This window comes from Oreochromis niloticus, linkage group LG23, assembly GCF_001858045.2.
Source record: "Oreochromis niloticus isolate F11D_XX linkage group LG23, O_niloticus_UMD_NMBU, whole genome shotgun sequence".
Classification (NCBI taxonomy): Eukaryota; Metazoa; Chordata; class Actinopteri; order Cichliformes; family Cichlidae; genus Oreochromis; species Oreochromis niloticus.
The window spans coordinates 3,369,624-3,388,622 of record NC_031986.2 but is presented as its reverse complement, the minus strand read 5'-3'; the positions used below and the strand labels follow the sequence as shown (position 1 = coordinate 3,388,622).

General features: G+C 41.4%; 1 protein-coding gene and 1 long non-coding RNA gene across 4 annotated transcripts in view; both read left to right on the top strand.

Annotated features, from left to right (window-relative positions):
- Positions 1-18,999, top strand: part of LOC109197015 (ATP-dependent DNA helicase PIF1) — a 933,009-nt gene that overhangs the window by 689,776 nt on the left and 224,234 nt on the right. The window lies entirely within an intron of this gene.
- Positions 7,800-9,816, top strand: LOC109196817 (uncharacterized). Of its 2 annotated transcripts, XR_003216228.1 has the most exons (7): positions 7,800-7,881; positions 7,967-8,014; positions 8,110-8,330; positions 8,420-8,606; positions 8,750-8,905; positions 9,056-9,161; positions 9,270-9,816. It is a non-coding gene; the product is annotated as an uncharacterized LOC109196817 (long non-coding RNA). The 2 variants fall into 2 exon arrangements; XR_003216227.1 differs by having other exon boundaries at positions 9,056-9,816.

Sequence of the window (18,999 nt, the reverse complement as noted above, 5' to 3'; positions counted from 1 at the left end):
AATGGTAAATGAACTGATTCTTATATAGCGCTTTTCTACTCTCTCGGAGTACTCAAAGCGCTCTATACAACATGCCACATTCACCCAATCACACCCATTCACACAAGCGCTTCATCTATACTGAGTGCTACCTAACTACGTTCACACTTCGATGGACGCATCGGAGAGCAACTTGAGGTTAGTATCTTGCCCAAGGATACTTGACATGCAGGCCGTTTCTCAATTCTCAAGTACGCGAGTACGTACTCGCGTTCTCGGTGAGTACGTACTCGCCGAGAACGCACGGGAGTACGTACCCGCCGAGAACGCGAGCACGGACTCGCGATATGTACAATTGGAACACCTGCGTACGTGATGATGTCACAGGTCCGGAGTTTTTACTGCCGTCCCCTCTTAATTTAACTGTGAGTAACATGTTAAGTATGGAATCAGAACGATGCCACCGAAAAAAAATGGATTGAAACTGAAAAATAAAAATTGTAAGCGATTTTTTCGGTTTCAATATTTTTTTCGGTTTCGTTTCAAGGTGGCATCGTTCTGATTCCATATGCAGTGAGCAGTCACTCAGCTGTGTACATGAACTGAATGTGTAAGAGGCAGCTACCTCGGCTCATGCCAAGTGCTAATTGACGCTCAGCCAGGACCGTGTGACTGATTTGTGTTGCTATGACAATTGCATCACCAGATTCACCCAACAGTCTTTATTTACTGGCATTACTCCGGTGCTCTTCCTCTTCCTGTATGTTAGGTGTTAGTGACACGGAGGTGAAACAATCCACGAGCTTGTTCCTTTTTCTAATCTTTGAGGATTTTCTGGAGACTTTTTTCCTGTTGTTCTGGTGCACGAGTAGATTTGAGAGCTTGGAGAGAAGGTTCTTGAAGATGTTCTGCGTCTTATCCAAGGCGGTTCCCATAAAGTTATTCTGTTAATCTGGACGTGGTGTCTTCAGTGGGAGAAACGTTTCGTCACTCATCCAGGTGACTTCTTCAGTCTCAGCTGACTGCAGGTTTCCCCAACATTCAGGATGGGCAGCTGGCGTAAACTCTTGGCCAGACGAAACATGCAGGTCATTGTGCAGAGAGCAAACATCCTCTTTAAAACAGTTCCACATTTCATCATCACAACCAAAAGTCTCTGGCTACAGCTGGATACTTCCACGGTTTTCAGTGGACTGGTTATTTTTTGGTTGGATGCTGGACGGTGAGCACTGAGACAGGCATATATGTCAGCCCAGATTTGAGTAACTATGATACAACCAGTCTGACGCTGTGCTCCAGTCTGACCAGTGACGGCTGTATATGCTTACCTGAGCAGATGCCTCTCCCCGTCGGACTGCTCCTCAAATGGAGCAGCGTTGTGACACACCACCAGAGAAACATCAAAGTCATTGTGGTGGGGCGGACCGTCCAGATCCTTGTAAGAGCCCGAACTACAGGGAGTGCAGAATTATTAGGCAAATGAGTATTTTGTCCACATCATCCTCTTCATGCATGTTGTCTTACTCCAAGCTGTATAGGCTCGAAAGCCTACTACCAATTAAGCATATTAGGTGATGTGCATCTCTGTAATGAGAAGGGGTGTGGTCTAATGACATCAACACCCTATATCAGGGGTGCATAATTATTAGGCAACTTCTTTTCCTTTGGCAAAATGGGTCAAAAGAAGGACTTGACAGGCTCAGAAAAGTCCAAAATAGTGAGATATCTTGCAGAGGGATGCAGCAGTCTTAAAATTGCAAAGCTTCTGAAGCGTGATCATCGAACAATCAAGCGTTTCATTCAAAATAGTCAACAGGGTCGCAAGAAGCGTGTGGAAAAACCAAGGCGCAAAATAACTGCCCATGAACTGAGAAAAGTCAAGCGTGCAGCTGCCAAGATGCCACTTGCCACCAGTTTGGCCATATTTCAGAGCTGCAACATCACTGGAGTGCCCAAAAGCACAAGGTGTGCAATACTCAGAGACATGGCCAAGGTAAGAAAGGCTGAAAGACGACCACCACTGAACAAGACACACAAGCTGAAACGTCAAGACTGGGCCAAGAAATATCTCAAGACTGAGTTTTCTAAGGTTTTATGGACTGATGAAATGAGAGTGAGTCTTGATGGGGCCAGATGGATGGGCCCGTGGCTGGATTGGTAAAGGGCAGAGAGCTCCAGTCCCACTCAGACGCCAGCAAGGTGGAGGTGGAGTACTGGTTTGGGCTGGTATCATCAAAGATGAGCTTGTGGGGCCTTTTCGGGTTGAGGATGGAGTCAAGCTCAACTCCCAGTCCTACTGCCAGTTTCTGGAAGACACCTTCTTCAAGCAGTGGTACAGGAAGAAGTCTGCATCCTTCAAGAAAAACATGATTTTCATGCAGGACAATGCTCCATCACACGCGTCCAAGTACTCCACAGCGTGGCTGGCAAGAAAGGGTATAAAAGAAGAAAAACTAATGACATGGCCTCCTTGTTCACCTGATCTGAACCCCATTGAGAACCTGTGGTCCATCATCAAATGTGAGATTTACAAGGAGGGAAAACAGTACACCTCTCTGAACAGTGTCTGGGAGGCTGTGCTTGCTGCTGCACGCAATGTTGATGGTGAACAGATCAAAACACTGACAGAATCCATGGATGGCAGGCTTTTGAGTGTCCTTGCAAAGAAAGGTGGCTATATTGGTCGCTGATTTGTTTTTGTTTTGTTTTTGAATGTCAGAAATGTATATTTGTGAATGTGGAGATGTTATATTGGTTTCACTGGTAAAAATAAATCATTGAAATGGGTATATATTTGTTTTTTGTTAAGTTGCCTAATAATTCTGCACAGTAATGGTCACCTGCACACACAGATATCCCCCTAAAATAGCTAAAACTAAAAACAAACTAAAAACTACTTCCAAAAACATTCAGCTTTGATATTAATGAGTTTTTTGGGTTCATTGAGAACATGGTTGTTGTTCAATAATAAAATTATTCCTCAAAAATACAACTTGTCTAATAATTCTGCACTCCCTGTAATGTTATGGGCCGATACAACAAGTCATATGATGCCGTTACTGCTATTGATGTTAAATGCCATAAGCAACTTTAAAACTTTTTAAACAGGAACTAGAAAAAAAAGTTGAGGTAAACTAAAAATGTTCCTATGAAATTACTCTGATATAAACAACAAAGACAAAAGAGCTTAAGAACTTCTGCAGGGAATCCACATGATGGAGCCAGACATCGCTCTCCTGACTGATTCTGATTACTTACATTGTCTGTGAACACAACCCCCAGCTTCCAGATCTGGTACTTGACGTCAACAGAGTTCAACCTGTGAACATAGTGAGAAGACACAAAGTCTTTTAACAGGTACATTAAATAGTAACACTTTTCATGTTTTGATTAAAACGTGAACAGAAATGGTTTAAATGAAAGAGACTCTCTGTTATCAGAACTGACGATATCTTAGCTCCTTTACCTGGTATAACCAGTATGAAAATATATGTGAATGTGACAGGATCATGTCTTATTCAGTGTTCAGATAAAAAATACTGTACTGATTGTACCTGCTATTCTTTGTTGCAGAAAATTTCTTATTAATCCAAATCCCCCAGAGAGGATGACCCCATGGAACCATTACTTTATTAAAGTCACTGTCAGCCGTTCAAAGATGCAGGAAATCTCCTTTGTGTTCGTCTCTGAAGTTTGAGCTCTACGTGAGCTTTGAGTGCTGAAGTAGAGTAGAAATGGGCTATGTAACCAACAGTTTACAATTTAAAATCCTCCACTAAATACCATTAAAATGCACACCTACAACCTGGTACAAGAAATATTTTTCCCTGTACAGTACAGTTTCAAACTTCATAACAACTGTATGGTGGGTCATTTGGACAGTGATGGTAGGTAAGGGCATGGCCACTTTGACTGACAGGTGACTGGCCTGTAAGTCAGCTGTAACTGATCGTTATTTGATTACCTAACTGGCAAACTGCATTTTTTAATGGAATTACAAAAATAGCACTAAAATTATCTGATCTAATAATTAAAAAGAAATTACAAAATTTCTATGCTAGACTAATGAGCACAGCTTGACTGTTCTACCAAAACTTAAACTCTACTAAGGTTTGTGGTGGACAATTTACTGTAAATTGCACTACATTTAACACTGAAACACACTTTTTTCTATGACTGCTATGTGTGTGATAGTTGCTGCTTGGAGGGTGTGCTTATTTGGAATAAGAAGGGGAGTGTGTAACTGGCACGGAAAGCCAAATTAATTTTACTTTTCTGCTGACAGACTAAATTGATTTCCAATGTTTAATTAGATCTATTTAAAATTTCAGAGCTCTAATATGCCACTGTGCCTTAGAAATAAACAGCAGCACCTGTCAATAGCCTCAGACAGGGGTTTTGCAACATTTTCAACATCTGTAACTCCCATAACTCCTGAACCATTTCAAATGAAAGACTTTCAATGGTTCCTGAAAACAGTGACTCTGTGCTTGTCAGTGATTTTAGGGTCATTACAGTAATCCCAGGCACAGTGTTGCAGCAACCCCAAAAAGACGGTTGGAGGTTGGCTGACAGAAGAGAGAGTTAGTGAGTGTGATGGAGCCCTACACAAAACACACACACAACCATGTTTTTATAGTTTTGTTTTTGCTGTGTTGTTTTCTGTGTTATTTGCCAAAATTTGGATGTAGCACCTGCCTGGGCTTATAGTAATGACCCTTATATCACTGAAAAAGCACAGAGTTGATGCTTTCAGGAGCCGTTTGAATTTTTCAGTTGTGCCAGTGGTTCAGGAGTTGCAGCAATTTGACCTAAAATAGGTTAACTTTAATTTAAATGTTTATTTCAACACTCGGTGTGCTAAGCCCCAAGATTAACTATTTTCTGCAGCATTAATCTCTTGGTTTGTAAAAATGTTGCATTTTACTGTTATATTTATATGTTCTTTATAGCTTTTAATGACCAATTTATCACCATCCTCTAATAACTACCCTTTTGAAGGAGCTGATACTCATAGGGATCATTTTGTGCCAAATAAGAGTTACTTGGCCCAGAAAACACACATATTTACGTGAGCAAAGAAAGTTCATAATACAGATTAGAGACCAGCAGTTATAAAATCACTACGTACTAACTAATCAGTTATCCAGAAAATAGTGCCACCATTCGTGGAACTTCCCTCTGAGGGATCTTTTGGCTTTCCCTGATGAGCATCAAAAAAAGAAACAAAGATTCTAAAACAAACCCATTTTTGATATTTTTTTTTTCCCCTGTTGGCTGTGATTTTTAAAATTATTTTGTTATTTAAACATTAACATATGATCCTTAAATGGACACCTATATGTACTTTTTGACCTTATATCAAATATGCACACAGTCTAAGCCTATCACTGGAGCCGCATCACTGGAGCCACAGCGCCAATCCATCTGTCCATCTCCTGCTCCCCTCTCCCCTCACTCGTGAACAAGACCCCAAGATACTTAAACTCCTTAACATGGGGCAGAAACTCGTCCCAGAACCAGAGTGGGCACTCCTGCATTTTCTGACTGAGCACCATGGCCTAAGACTTGGAGGTGCTGATTCTAATTCCTGACGCGTCACACTTGGTTGTGAACCGCTCCATTGTGAGCTGCAAACGAAAAGATTGTGCCACAGAAAGACTAGAAAAAATCATTTAGACTATATGACCAAAAACACAAACACAAATGTTAGTTAAAAAAAAAGGTCTGCAAGGTGTTGCCTCAGCAGATGGATCTGCGTATTTGATTTGGGACTGGTTTAATGGTAGAACAGCAGTAATCTTTAGCCACAGATTCACATTTCCGCAATTGAGTATTTTCAGCAATAAGTCAGTGTGTGTTTAAATTTACATTGAATCAATTTCCTTATTTCTTTAAAGGTGACAGTGCATGTTAATGAATACATCAGTGTAAATATGCCAGTTAGCCAAAAGGCTACCCTTCATCTGTCGCCCCTGGCAGGTCAGACAAAATCTATAAACACGAAATTTAACACACCATCAGACAATGTAGAACGATCTAGTCCAGACCACAAAAACATAAAATTACAACATGAAATGTCATAGTACAATAAAACAATAAATATAAAACATACAACAATAAAGATAACACATATTAATATAAAATTAATAATCACTAATCAAATTCCTCTTTAGCCATTGTTTGAGATGAGTTTTAAATGTGTTGAAGGTAGTACATTCTCTTATTACAGCTGGAATATCACTCCAAATCTCACTACCTGTAACTGATAATAACTGTTTGCTGAGCGTTATGTCTAAAAGGTATTGCACAATCACCTCTAGTAGAGGATCAGGTTTGTTTTCCACTGATAATGGATTTTAACATGACTGATCAATGATTGTGGAGCACGTCCATGTTGGATCTTATAAATACAACGAGCAAACTTCAATGTTTTAAAATGTTCAAAACTTAAGATATTATATTTCTGAAGTACGACGGAAGGAAAAAGTTACATTATTTCATAGTTTAAAAAAATCCAATTTCATATGATCAAATTTATGTCAAAAAATCTAAATTTTATTCCCTCCTATGTCATGTGTGAGTACTGTACTGTAAATGTCATGGATATCAGATGACACTGATAACCTAATGCTAATTGCAATAACTATGCAGAGGTCTCTAGGCCTCGACTTTTATGGAGCATGTGAAGTTTGGGGCAGAGTGGACAAAGAAAAGTTTCTCAGCAGGTTCAACAGGTTGCTACAACACAGGCCGATGAAGTATTGCACTCACTCATCCAAAGTGGCAAACATGTAACATACACCCTAAGACTGATGCTGCTTTTTACTCCTTAGTTATGATTTAATCTGATATTCTGTAGCCTTGGAGACAGTTTGCATAGATTAGAATGTTAGATTCCTGTGATGTCATCGATGCCCATGTTTTGTTTTAATGTCTTGTGATAGTTCTAACTGCATACAAAGTCAGAGTTCAAGTGAGTTTAGTACAAAGAGTACAATTTTGAACCAGTTCCTGACATGTCGTCAAAATCTTGGCTGACCTTTACCACACCACGTGCTGTGGGTGTGCGTAAATATCTAGGTGAGTAAAGTCTCCTTTACCTGTTAAATTCATCTTAATTTGGGGCTTTTCCTTCAGGTGTTTTGATTCAGTAGTAACCAAGTGATCTTTGTACAAACTGCAGACCGCCACACTGAGCCCTGGTTCCTCAGGATAGAGGACAGGACGTCAGATGGGCGAATCAAGAGCTCCAAACGAAAAGATTGTGCCACAGAAAGACTGGAAAAAGCTTCCAAAAGAAGCAAGGACAGCAAAAGTCCAACCCCAGGCCTCAGCCATCTTGTCTTGGAGAAGTGTAAGTGAGACATTCAGAGAGATTATGTTTTGTTTTCTAGTTATTGATCATCTGTAGGCCTGTGTGGAGTTCAGAGGTCTAATTGGTTTTTGGTTTTCCAGCTGCTTTCAGAAAGAAGAGCAGCAAACGAAAGTCAAGCAGCGATGGAACAAAACAACCACGCAGTAAAAAGAGCAAGACATCAAGCTCACAGGAGGAGGCCAGCTGCTCCGTCTTTGAGGCAGATACACCTTTGCCCAGCACATACAAAAGTCACAGTATAGGTAAGAAGTACACACCACACCTGCAGTGATAGAGCCTCTTTCCCAAGCTCTCAGAGTTTAGCTGGTATCCATCTGCTAATCACCAGGAAGCTTCTAACAAAGCCTGTGTGAATGTGTAAATTGAGGCAATGACAGCTTTCCTACATACAACTAATCACAACCCCTGTGTTTGTTTTGTCTCTCTGTAGAGGACTTTGAAGAAAATACAAAGAGCAGGATAAGCTGGGTGAAGGAGGCTTTGGGACTGTCTTCTTTGGAAAACGCAGAGAAGACAATTTCCCAGTATGGCTTCTTATGTGTGCACTTTACAATTCTTCGAGTTCCTCCTGTTCTCTTTTTTCTAGAACACATTTTCTTTGTAATGCAGGTGGTGATTAAGCATGTTGCTCATGTTTTAGTCAGCTACCAACCAGTGGTAAGAAATGTTTGTCTTTTTCTGTTGTTTTCCCCCAACGTGTACCTCAAACAGCCTAATGTTTGAACACTGACCTTGATGTTCTGTTTCTCAAGCTTCTTAATGGTAAAATGACCAAGATTCCCAAGGAGGTGGCATTGCTAATAAAAGTGGGGGCAGGACCAGAGGCTACAAGCAGCAATGTGACCCCCATTTTAATCGACTGGTATGACTTGGAAGACGAACTCATTATGGTCTTTGAAAGGCCAAAGAAAACATAGACTTGGAAGCCTACCTGGCAAACAGAAGAACCTTTGTGCACGAGAGGGAGGTTAAGGTCAGCGAGTGGCAAGATAACATATATGGCAGTCCTTAATGGATAATGTAAATCTGATTATTTGAACGTATTTTTCATTTGTCTGTCAGGTCATAATGAGACAGCTGGTACATGCAGCCGCTGAAATGCAATCCAAGGGTGTCTTCCATCGAGACATTAAGCCAGACAATATTGTGTGTGACACATCGCCTGATCATCCAGCATTTCAATGTGTCAGATTCATCGATTTTGGCATTGGAGTCACTTTTACACCAGAAGCAATCACACGAAGAAATGGTAGGTCGTCAGCCTCACTGTTTAAATGTCCTTGCCTGCCCACACGCTTAGTGCCCACGCGCTTAATGCCCACGCGCTTAGTGCCCACACGCTTAGTGTCCACATGAATTCCTTACCATGAATAATTTCTCTCTGGATTTTAGGGACCAAATCACCTGCTCCAAACTGGCAGGACTTTAATGCCACCACAGCAGACTGCGTCACAGTTTTGCAGCTGGGTACGGTGATGGATTGGCTGGTACGTCACATCATCCCTGATGACAACAACACATCTGAGATGCGCACTGACATTTCAGAGGGTAAGCTGAATGTTAATTCTTTAACCTGTCGCATTACAAGGCTTGAAAATTCTGTTTTCTGTGTTATCTGTCTTTATCTGTATCGCTAATGCACACTTATATAAACACCAACGTGATAAACTCGAACCCCACTTTTGTATTTCTGAACAGATTGCAAGTGTTTTCTGTTGGGTTGTTACTGTCAGAGCCATGAAGACCGTCTCACCCTAGAGGAAGTTCAGAATCATCCCTGGCTCAAATGACGTACTGATGCCAAGTAAAACAGGGTTACAGAGCAGCAGCTCTAACAAAGAAGTATTCGGTCACATTCAAAAGCTATGGCACATAGCTGTCCATGTTTTTATCATTGCTATCATTTTTACAGGGCCCGCCCCTCTGGAAGCACCCCACAAGAGCAAGTGGACCATGAGATCGCAGTGGAACTTCCACCCGGTCTTTAGTCTTGTTGCCATTGTATTTTCCATACATTTCCCACCCACCCCCAGCAATCCGTGGAAAGGGGATCTCTCTCTGAATTGCCTTTCCCGAGGTTTCTTCTCAAGTTTTTGAGGAGTTTTTCCTCGTCTTCTTAGAGAGCTTGTGCTGGGTTAAAAACTGTTGCTACTATCAGCCTGAGTTATGAATACAGTTGTGGCCTAATGTTTTGTCAGTGGTACAAAATTTGCTTTTGCGCACTTTGCCACTTCAGTCTGTATTTAGAGCCACAACTGTATACACAACAGACCGAACATGCTCAGCTTTGCCAAAGCTAGCAGGAATTGGAGTTTAATTTGATCAATTAATTATTTATGAATCAATTTAACAAACAAATGGGCAAATGTAAAGAAATGTATCAATCAGGGAATTAGTAGCAACATTAATTGGACAATCTAAATTTATTGGTTGATTATTAAATGAATCTGGATAACTCATCCTGCATCTCCTGTGTGTTTATGTCACTGATATTGATTTATTAATGATTATTTTTTTCTACTAATGCGTCACAATTTCCTTGAAAGTGAAAGGGTCTGGATTTCTTCTCTTAAGCGCCTCAGTGTCATCATCCTGTCCTGTCATACTAAGAAATGCAGTTGTGAGTTTTTCATTGCTTCACCTGCACAAAATACCTGGGCACAAAAAATGGTCCAGCTCTCTCCTGCTGTCCTGTTGTATAAGGCGCACACAATTCACCGTGATGAGAGGATAACTTTTCTCACTGCTCCTGTCCTTGATCCTCTGAGTCACTTAAACACCAAACTACTTGTGTGATATGTTGGTCCAGATTCACTGTTAGATGCTGAGCTTGTGGTGATACTCTAAGCCACTACTGTACTCTGGCTGTTTCAGAGTTTTCACAGTCACTGCTTTCAGGTGTCTCCATCCAGTCACGTCTCCCAACATGATGACTTCTTTTCTTTTGGTTCCCTCTACGTGGAAGTGGTCCCCCAGTGGTCAACAGGTAGGTCATTCACGAGGTGTAGGAGATTTCTATGAAGTAAACACATTACGTCTCTGAACACATTTTGTAAATGGGACTGTCACTCACTTGTTGTTTGACTCCCAGCAAGGTCTCAGTTTTCCAGGTCCTCCCCTCTCACTCATGTTACAGACCAGGACACTGTCTCACCAGGTTGGAGAGTGACTGTGTTCTGTGTCTGATGATCATAGTTCTTCTTACGCCTTGCACTAGAGTGCTGGCTGTTCTCAGCTGCAATACGGTAAGCCTCCTCCATCCACAAAGCCCACTTTTTAGCATTGCTCTGAGGTGTTTCAGTCCGATCTCTGGCTAACAGGCCAAAAATTAAGTCTACTAGGAGATGGGGGTGTCGACCCAACATGAGGCAGTGGGGTGAAAAGCCTGTTGCCTCGTGCCTGGTGCAGTTGTATGCATGTACTATCTGAGGCAGATGCTCTTTCCAGCTGCTCTTTGCCTTCTCCTCCAGTGTCCTTAGCATTTGAAGAAATGTCCAATGAAATCGCTCAGCTGGGTTGCCATTTGGATGGTATGGTGTTGTCCTTGAGTGAGCAGCTGCAGCCAGGTGTCGTAGGGTTGTAAATAAGTCATTTTCAAATTCCCGCCCTTGGTCGTGGTGTAGCCATCTTGGAAATCCAAACTGGGGATGAAGTCATTAAAATCTTTTCTGCAGCTGTTCTGCCAGACTTGTTTTTTGTGGGGTACGCCTGAGCAAACCTGGTGAAGTGGTCAATGACTACCAAAATGTAGTCGTAGCCCCCCCCATATAGTCTATGGACACAAGTTCGAGTGGTGCAGATGTGGAGAGGCATCATCCCATTGGGGCTCTGATGTGTTTGACTGGTTTCTTTTGCTTAATGCAGGGGCGTTTTCTGGTCACATATGCCTCAATGTCCCTGTTCATAAGAGGCCAGTAGAAACGGTCCCGTGCCAAGTGAATGACCCTCTCTGCCCTGCGTGACCCATCATGGAGATGTTTAAGCACTAGGAGATGATATTGCGCTGGCAGCACAAGCTGCTTTCTCTGAGCTGCTGTACGATGTTGCAGCTGATTTTCCATATGAAGCTTTCCCCACTCGTGCATAAGCTTTCTCACAGAGCCACTGGCTCTCCTTCTGCCATCATTAGTTATTACTGATTTTGTTTCTTTCAGTTTGATAAGTTAACTGATAGTTGCATCCTTCCTTTGGGATTTTACCAGGTCACTGTGACAGGCTGCAATGGTGACATGTTCACAAGTGTCTCTGGCTGGACATGTTAGGCACAGGGCAGCGACATATGCAGCATCTTGTCTCTTTGCAGACTCACAACCCTCCCATGTAGCCTGAATGGCCTCTCTCGTCAGCTCTTCAGTACACTTTGTGAGGGAGGTGTCAATGTCAAGTGGAAACCAAGAGAATGAGTCTGCATCAGTGTTCACCTTCCCCGGCCTTTATTTGACATCAAACCTGAAATCTGCCAGCTCACCTACCCAGCGGTGGCCTACTGCATTCAGCGTTGCAGTACTCATCACATATGTGAGGGGATTACTGTCTGTATAGACCAGGAGTCGCATGTGGCTCTTTCATCCTTATACTGCGGCTCCACATGGCTTGGGACAATAAATGATAAGTATTTATTTGAAGTGTATTTTATTTGCGCTACTTTTTTAAATTGTAGAACTAAATTGGAAGATTATTGTGATCTTGAAATATTAAAATAAAATTAGATTTTATTATTTTCATTGTTCAAAATAACCGTTGCATAACGTGGAAGCCGGTGCACCCGCCAAAACGCCGTGCATGTATCGAGACTTTCAACCCCGGGTAGGCCAAGTATGGAGAAATGTAAGAAAAGAAAAATACAGGGGCGATTCTAGGATCAGAGCTTTGGGGGTGCTGAGCACCCACAGAGTTGCCCAGCCAGGCAAGATAAACAGCAGTTCTTTCTGACTGTCTCCTTTGTGCATTTAAACCCATGTTCCTCCCTGTCCTCGTCATCTGTTGTCTTCTTCTTCGTTATCAGTCATCATAATTTTACCATCTCTGTGCAAATTATTACAAAATATTGATAAAAAAAAATATAAAAATGGAGGCAACTTTACCTGTGGTAAAATCGTTACTGCAGATACTAATTTTACTAATTTACTAATACTAATTTTGTGTTGTAAGATTTATGAGTTTCATGCTTTCATAGTAGTACTTGGGAGAGCTTGACATTTTTATCAGGTGGTACACACTGTAAAAAGTTGAGAATAACTGATAAGTGTATGTGTGATTAAGATTAAGGAACTGACCTCCCAGCCCATTGTTCCTTCAGTGGGCTGGTTTCAGTCACTATGCAAATGTACTGTTTATAAGATTGGGGAAACCTGCAGTCAGCTGAGACTGAAAAAGTCACTTGGATGAGTGATGAAACTTTTCTCCCACAAAACGCTACATCCAGATGAACAGAATCAACTTTGGAGATGTGTATGTGTGCTTTTGGAAAACATTTAAAGCTGCAGTACAGAATCTTTGAAACAAGCTAGCTTAAACATTTTTAGAATATAAACAGAGCACTCTGCTTTTCTTTACAGCTCCTCACTCCACCAGGGCTGTTTGGCACTTTCTGATAGTGCGCAAATGTGATGTATGTACTGCGGCATTCACACAGACAACTAGATGGTCCAAAAGTTGGCCTACCTATTACTGGCTGAGGTTTTAGTAGAGTTGTGGCTGAACCACATAAAATATATCATTAATTTTAATCTCCCCAATAAATTATCACGTTATGTTGGAATGTTGTTAAAGAGGGTCAAAAATGTTTCAACCCAGTTTGTTTTGCAGATTCTGTATAGCAGCTTTAATATAGGGAGACACAACTTCCAGATTGTGTGAGTAAAATCAGGTTTTTTCTCTTTATCAGGTTAATAGTTTCTGTTGTGCCTGTCACTGTTCCCTGTCTGTTTTCTTACCTGGTTCTTCCTTACCTTGTACTTTCTCCTCACGTTCCCTCTTTCCTCTCTCCCTCTTTGGACTGACAATCATACACAAATAGATTGTATTCAATTAGATAAAAAAATTACATTAATATGAAAAAATACTATTAAGATCACTAACAAAAGTCCTCTCTCAGTGTACTTTCAACCAAAAGGCAAATAACCAAACCACAAGAACATCTAATAAAAGATATAAATATTGAAACACTGATCCAACATTATTCTTGATTAACGGATTATTTGATTTTACACTTTTACCTGAATGTGGCTCCTTTTTTTGAAAAAACTTCCATTATGAACCTGGCTGTCTCTCTGTACACACACACACACACACACACACACAAGAGTTATAAGGTTAATGGGCATTCAGTCAGTTAGCTAGTTAGTATCCATTTCAAACAGGACAGTGGTAAAAACAGCAGGCTACGGAAAATGTTCAGTTTCAGATTTTAATTCAATTCAATTCAATTCAATTTTATTTATACAGCGCCAAATCACAACAAAAGTCGCCTCAAGGCGCTTTATATTGTACAGTAGATAGCACAATAATAAATGGAGAGACAGAAGGTCATCATTGACGAGTTGATCAAAAAGTTGGATGTAAACCTGAACGAGGACATCGGGAACCTGTCACCTGAGGACCTGAGGCAGAGGGTGGACGCTGCCATTGCTCAGATAGTGAACCCAGCCAGAGTAAAATTTTAAATAGGCTATATAAATTTCAATGGGAGCAACAGGACGGTCAAATGTTGCTGATTTTACTACAGAGCAGGAGGGATTGTACGGTAGCAAACATCGTAGGAAAACACGTTTCCCACACTGCAGGTCAGGCACGTGCAGAGGGGGGGGCGGAAGGGGCTTGAGCACCCGCCCTTTCCTGATGGGTGCCCAAAGTGCCCTTTTGTTGAGGCAATTTTTTTTTTAATTTTTAATTTTTTTTTTAAAATGTGTGTGTGCTTGTGGAGTCCTGTCTGTGCCCCTCAACAATAATATTTAACTATTAATCACATTTTTGCTAAATAAAAGGATCTGGCTTGCATCAGTCACATGATCACCATTAACCAATGATCGCCCTTGACGGCAGAACGCGCTGGTTACGAGCCAGGAACGAGCTCACAAAGTGCACGCGCATTTTTTGCGGTCCGGAGCTGTAGGAGAAACACAAATTACCTCAGACACACAGACTGATGCGACAAAACCAGTAAGTAGGTGTACAGCGCACACTGTAGTCTAAAGCACACAGGAGTATTAGCTTATCACGTACACGTTGGTAAGCTGTCTTGTGGCAACTCACGAACTGAAACAAATGAGCGTGCTGTGTGTGCAACAGCGCGACAAACATTACCTGTCCTTTTATTAACTTCACAAGTAGTGCTGGTCATAGCTGCTGGCTCACTGGGTAAGGCTGTCATGGGTCTGTAGCTCTGTCACCGTTTTAGGGAACATATTTAGTTTTAAAGTAAGTTACAGGGCTTTTCCTGCCTTTCTAGAGGGCTTATATTTCACTTAAAATGATCTAATATGCATGTCCACATAATTATGGATTATTATAATTATAATATTTTAAAAAAACACGCTGTATTTTAAAGAACATACATTAAGAAACAGATTATATTAGATTTATATTTTAAATAAGACAAAATGCTGATTTTACAGCAGCAAAATTATTGTATCTCTACAGTTTAAAAATGTAATAAGCTTTCTGCCTGCACAGAGTGGCTAGTGAAACAAATTGAATCATCATAAATACATTATTATAAATTTGTTACTTTTTTCCCCTCATTGCTTTATTATTGTAGCTCTAGTAATAAATAATAAGGGAAGGATTCTGGATCAGCACCATGATGGAAACTTGTGCCCACAGTATATACAGTATTCTGAAGAAGGTCTAAAATGTCACTGTGTGTGCGTGCATGTGTGTGTTTTATGTATATGGATTTTTGAATTATTACTCATAACATTGTCCAGACATGGCTGGTAAGGACATGAGGAGGAAACAGTAGGAGCTGTGTGAGGCTACTAAAGGCAGTGGATCCCTCAGCAGCTGGATTACAAAGAGCACAGGTAACATTAACACATGTACCAGTTGTTGGAGAGGTATTCCAGTATAAAATAATAATAAGCACAACTGAAATGTTTTGCTTCTATAACATTTTTCTGTCATCATTTTATTATAGATTAAGTGTAAGAGTTGTTAAGTGTGGATAATTAAATAATAGTAACAATAATAATAATAATAATAATAATAATAATAATAATAATAATAATGGATTGGATTTCATATAGCGCTTTTTAAGGCACCCAAAGCGCTTTACAATGCCACTATTCATTCACTCTCACATTCACGCACTGGCGTGTATTGCAATAGTGTATTGCAATAGCAAGTTATGCCTTGTTCTCAGATGGACAGCAAGTGGAGAGTGATAGATGAAATGAGGGGATGGAAGGAGGAAGAGAGGCAAAGAGTGATTCACAGGCAGGGTCTAGTTTATTTCTCAGATTTTGTTGCCTTATGGTTCCAAGCGCTGTCACCAATCTTTGCATTTGTTATTATCTCATGACACTTGTTTAATCAGCTACCATCTCTCCTATGGACTTTTTAATGTCTACAGTCTCAGATCAACACAGCCCTGCCCTCCAGCACTATCAGCAGCAGCAGCAGCAGCAACCCCTCAACAGCAACATTGTACCCATCAGGTAAAACATAGGCTACGTTTGCTTTGCCTCACAACAGTGATATAGTATGATGCGATCCCATATTAGATTCTTGATGAATGTGTTGTTGTTATTCAGCCTGGTTCAATGTGCCCTTTTTTAGCTTTGAGCACCCGCCCCTATAAACGTCTCTGCACGGCCCTGCTGCAGGTTACCTGTGTGCAGTAGCGGTTTTAGATACGGGCGACACGGGCGGTTGCCCGGGCGGCATCGTGGTGGGGCGGCATCACGGGCATCGGCAAAAAAAAAAAATGCTTGTACTCATGCTGCCCGACATCATGCCAGCGCATATTGGGAATGTCATAGGCACCGATCGGTTTCTACCGCCCATTTGCTGGGAGTAAGGGCGCCCTCCGTTTGCGAGGTGCGCCTGCTGCTTGCGGCACAGGGAGGAGAGGGCGGGCGGCGGGGATTCTCTGGCTGGCTGGAGCAGCATCTAATAACCAACTCGCAAAATAAAACAAAATAAAACAAACCAACAACACGAAAACACCAGACATCATGATACAGACTTATAATTTGCACCGATGTTTTTTCAAAATTCTATACGCGGAAAGTGAGCGCGAGAGCCCTCGGTGCGCCTGCTCGCTGCTGAAGTCAAAGTAACTTTATTGTCATCTCCGCTACAGACAATCCAGTATATAGAGAGACGAGACGACGAGGCTCCAGTTACAGCGGTGCAAGTAAACAAACAATAAATATTTAAGAGTAAAAAACTAAATATACACTTTAGGACTCGGGGTAAAGGGATCAATAACAATTTAAAATGTATATTTGTATTTTGTTGATTTAAAGTCTCACACACAACCCGTTTTTAAAGTTAAAAAAAAAAGACAAAAGAAGAGGAGTGTAGCGACTTCCACAGTCGCTAGAGGCCAGGACTGAGCCTATTTGCCTGACGCGCTGTCAACTTACGCAATAATGCGAGAGGTGGAATTGCTTGCTTGTTTATTAAAGTGCTTGAAAAGTTTACAGAGCAATGTGATCGGCTCGCGATTCAAACTCTTAAAACGTCACAGGCTCTAATGCAACAAGGGGAAACTCGTTGTGTTGCGGTCAACAAAAACTACAGCTACCCAGCCCTGCTCTGTCAAAATCAAACCAGTGAATGACAGACTGACAACGCCCTCTTAACGTCACCGCTACCACCCACGTGACTCCCGTTACACATCACCATAGCAACCAAACAAATGAAAACCCAGTGATTATTAAAATTCAATACATTTAATTATGGCTCCTACATGGAGAAAGATACAGGTAAGCAGATGTGTCATTGGATAATGGCAGGTCATGTATCCTAAAACTTTCAGAAAACTTTCTTAATTATGTGGGTTACAGTTCCTCCAAGAAGAAATGGTAAAAATAGTAACAGTAACAGACTAAACTCCAAACAATATATACAATAATATAATATTAATTAGTCAGTGTCAATTGTTGATTTGTCCTGTTCTCATTGTATGACGAATTATGTCTGTTTAGTAGCCGTTGCATACATGTGTGTGTGTGTGTGTGTGTGTGCGTGCGTGTGTGTGTGTGTGGGGGGGGGGGGGCGCCAGAGGGGGTGTTCGCCCAGGGCGCCAAACAGGCTAGGACCGCCACTGCCTGTGTGTAATGTTTTCAGCTTAAAAAGAAACATGGTCTGACTCCTACCTAACTATATAAAGAGTACCGGAAGGTAAATGCAGCTAACATGCCCTGTTTTAAGCCAGGCACTTACAGCTCCGCTCCGCTGCGTCTCAGCCACCATCGCTCTGGCAGCAACGAGCCAGAGCAGCGGAGAGCCGAGCTGGAACAAACCATTTTGGGAGAGGGGGGGATATCTATACTTTTGTTGTTAAAATGTTACGTCTCAACCAAGTACTGTATGCTTTTATATTTTTTTAGTAGTGTGTCACACAAACAGCAAATATTGTCAAAAACAAGTAAGAAATCTTACTGGTTAAAAATGGGCTAAAATCGCCCTGCCCAGTGAGTTGACGTCACTCCAGCGCGAAAACTGCGATCTGGAAGCAGTCAGTGATCAATAACTGATCAATAACCGTTATTAGCAGCCGATAAGGAGACCGGATGGGTTCTGGGACGGAACACAGTTTCTAAGGGACCAGACTCTGAAGTTTTCCCGGTGAGTGGATCCGGATCTCCGGGAGAAGAGCCCCCGGTCCCGGTGTTTCAGGATAGCCGATTAGATGTCTGTTAAGATTCTCAGTCATCCAGGTCATCCTAGTAAGGAGCTTGGAAAGAAAGCGTCTGGACTTCTTTAATCTTTATCTATCTTTAATGGATAGCCGGTTAGATTTGTTTACATGTTCCAGATGCTGCATCCGATGCTGATTATAAATATTTAAATATAGTTAAAGGGAAAACCCTTTGACTGGACTTGGACCGGTGTTTATATGACATTTTTCGGTTATGTTTCATGTTGCTAAGACATATGGAGCTGAACGGTGACGGCTCCTAGCGTCAGATGCGCTCGATTAATTCTGTTACTACTGCTAATTTCTCTGCTCTTTTTTTACCAACTCTGCCCTTTACGACTCCAGACGTCTTTTGGATTTATCGGTTAATGAGCTTACCAATCTTTTTAATTCCACATACTCTTCTATTTTGGACACTGTGGCTCCTACAAAGACAAGCGTACTAAGTTGTTATATCAACCCTGGCTGAATGAAACTACCCATGCTCTCAGGCGTGAATGCCGTCGCGCTGAGAGGAAGTGGAAAAAGGACAAACTTCAAATGTCCTGGAAATTCTTCGTAATTGTTTAGCAAAATATCAGAAGACCGTGAAAGCTGCTAAATCTGCCTTTCTGTCAGGTCTTATTTTGACCAATTGCCACAAGCCTCGCGCCCTTTTTAACATTTTTAACTCTAATTGATCCTTGTGCTACCACATATAAGGAGGCCTCCTCGTCCCTTTGTGAACATTTCTTAAGGCATTTTATTGATAAAGTTACAACGTTAAGGCCCC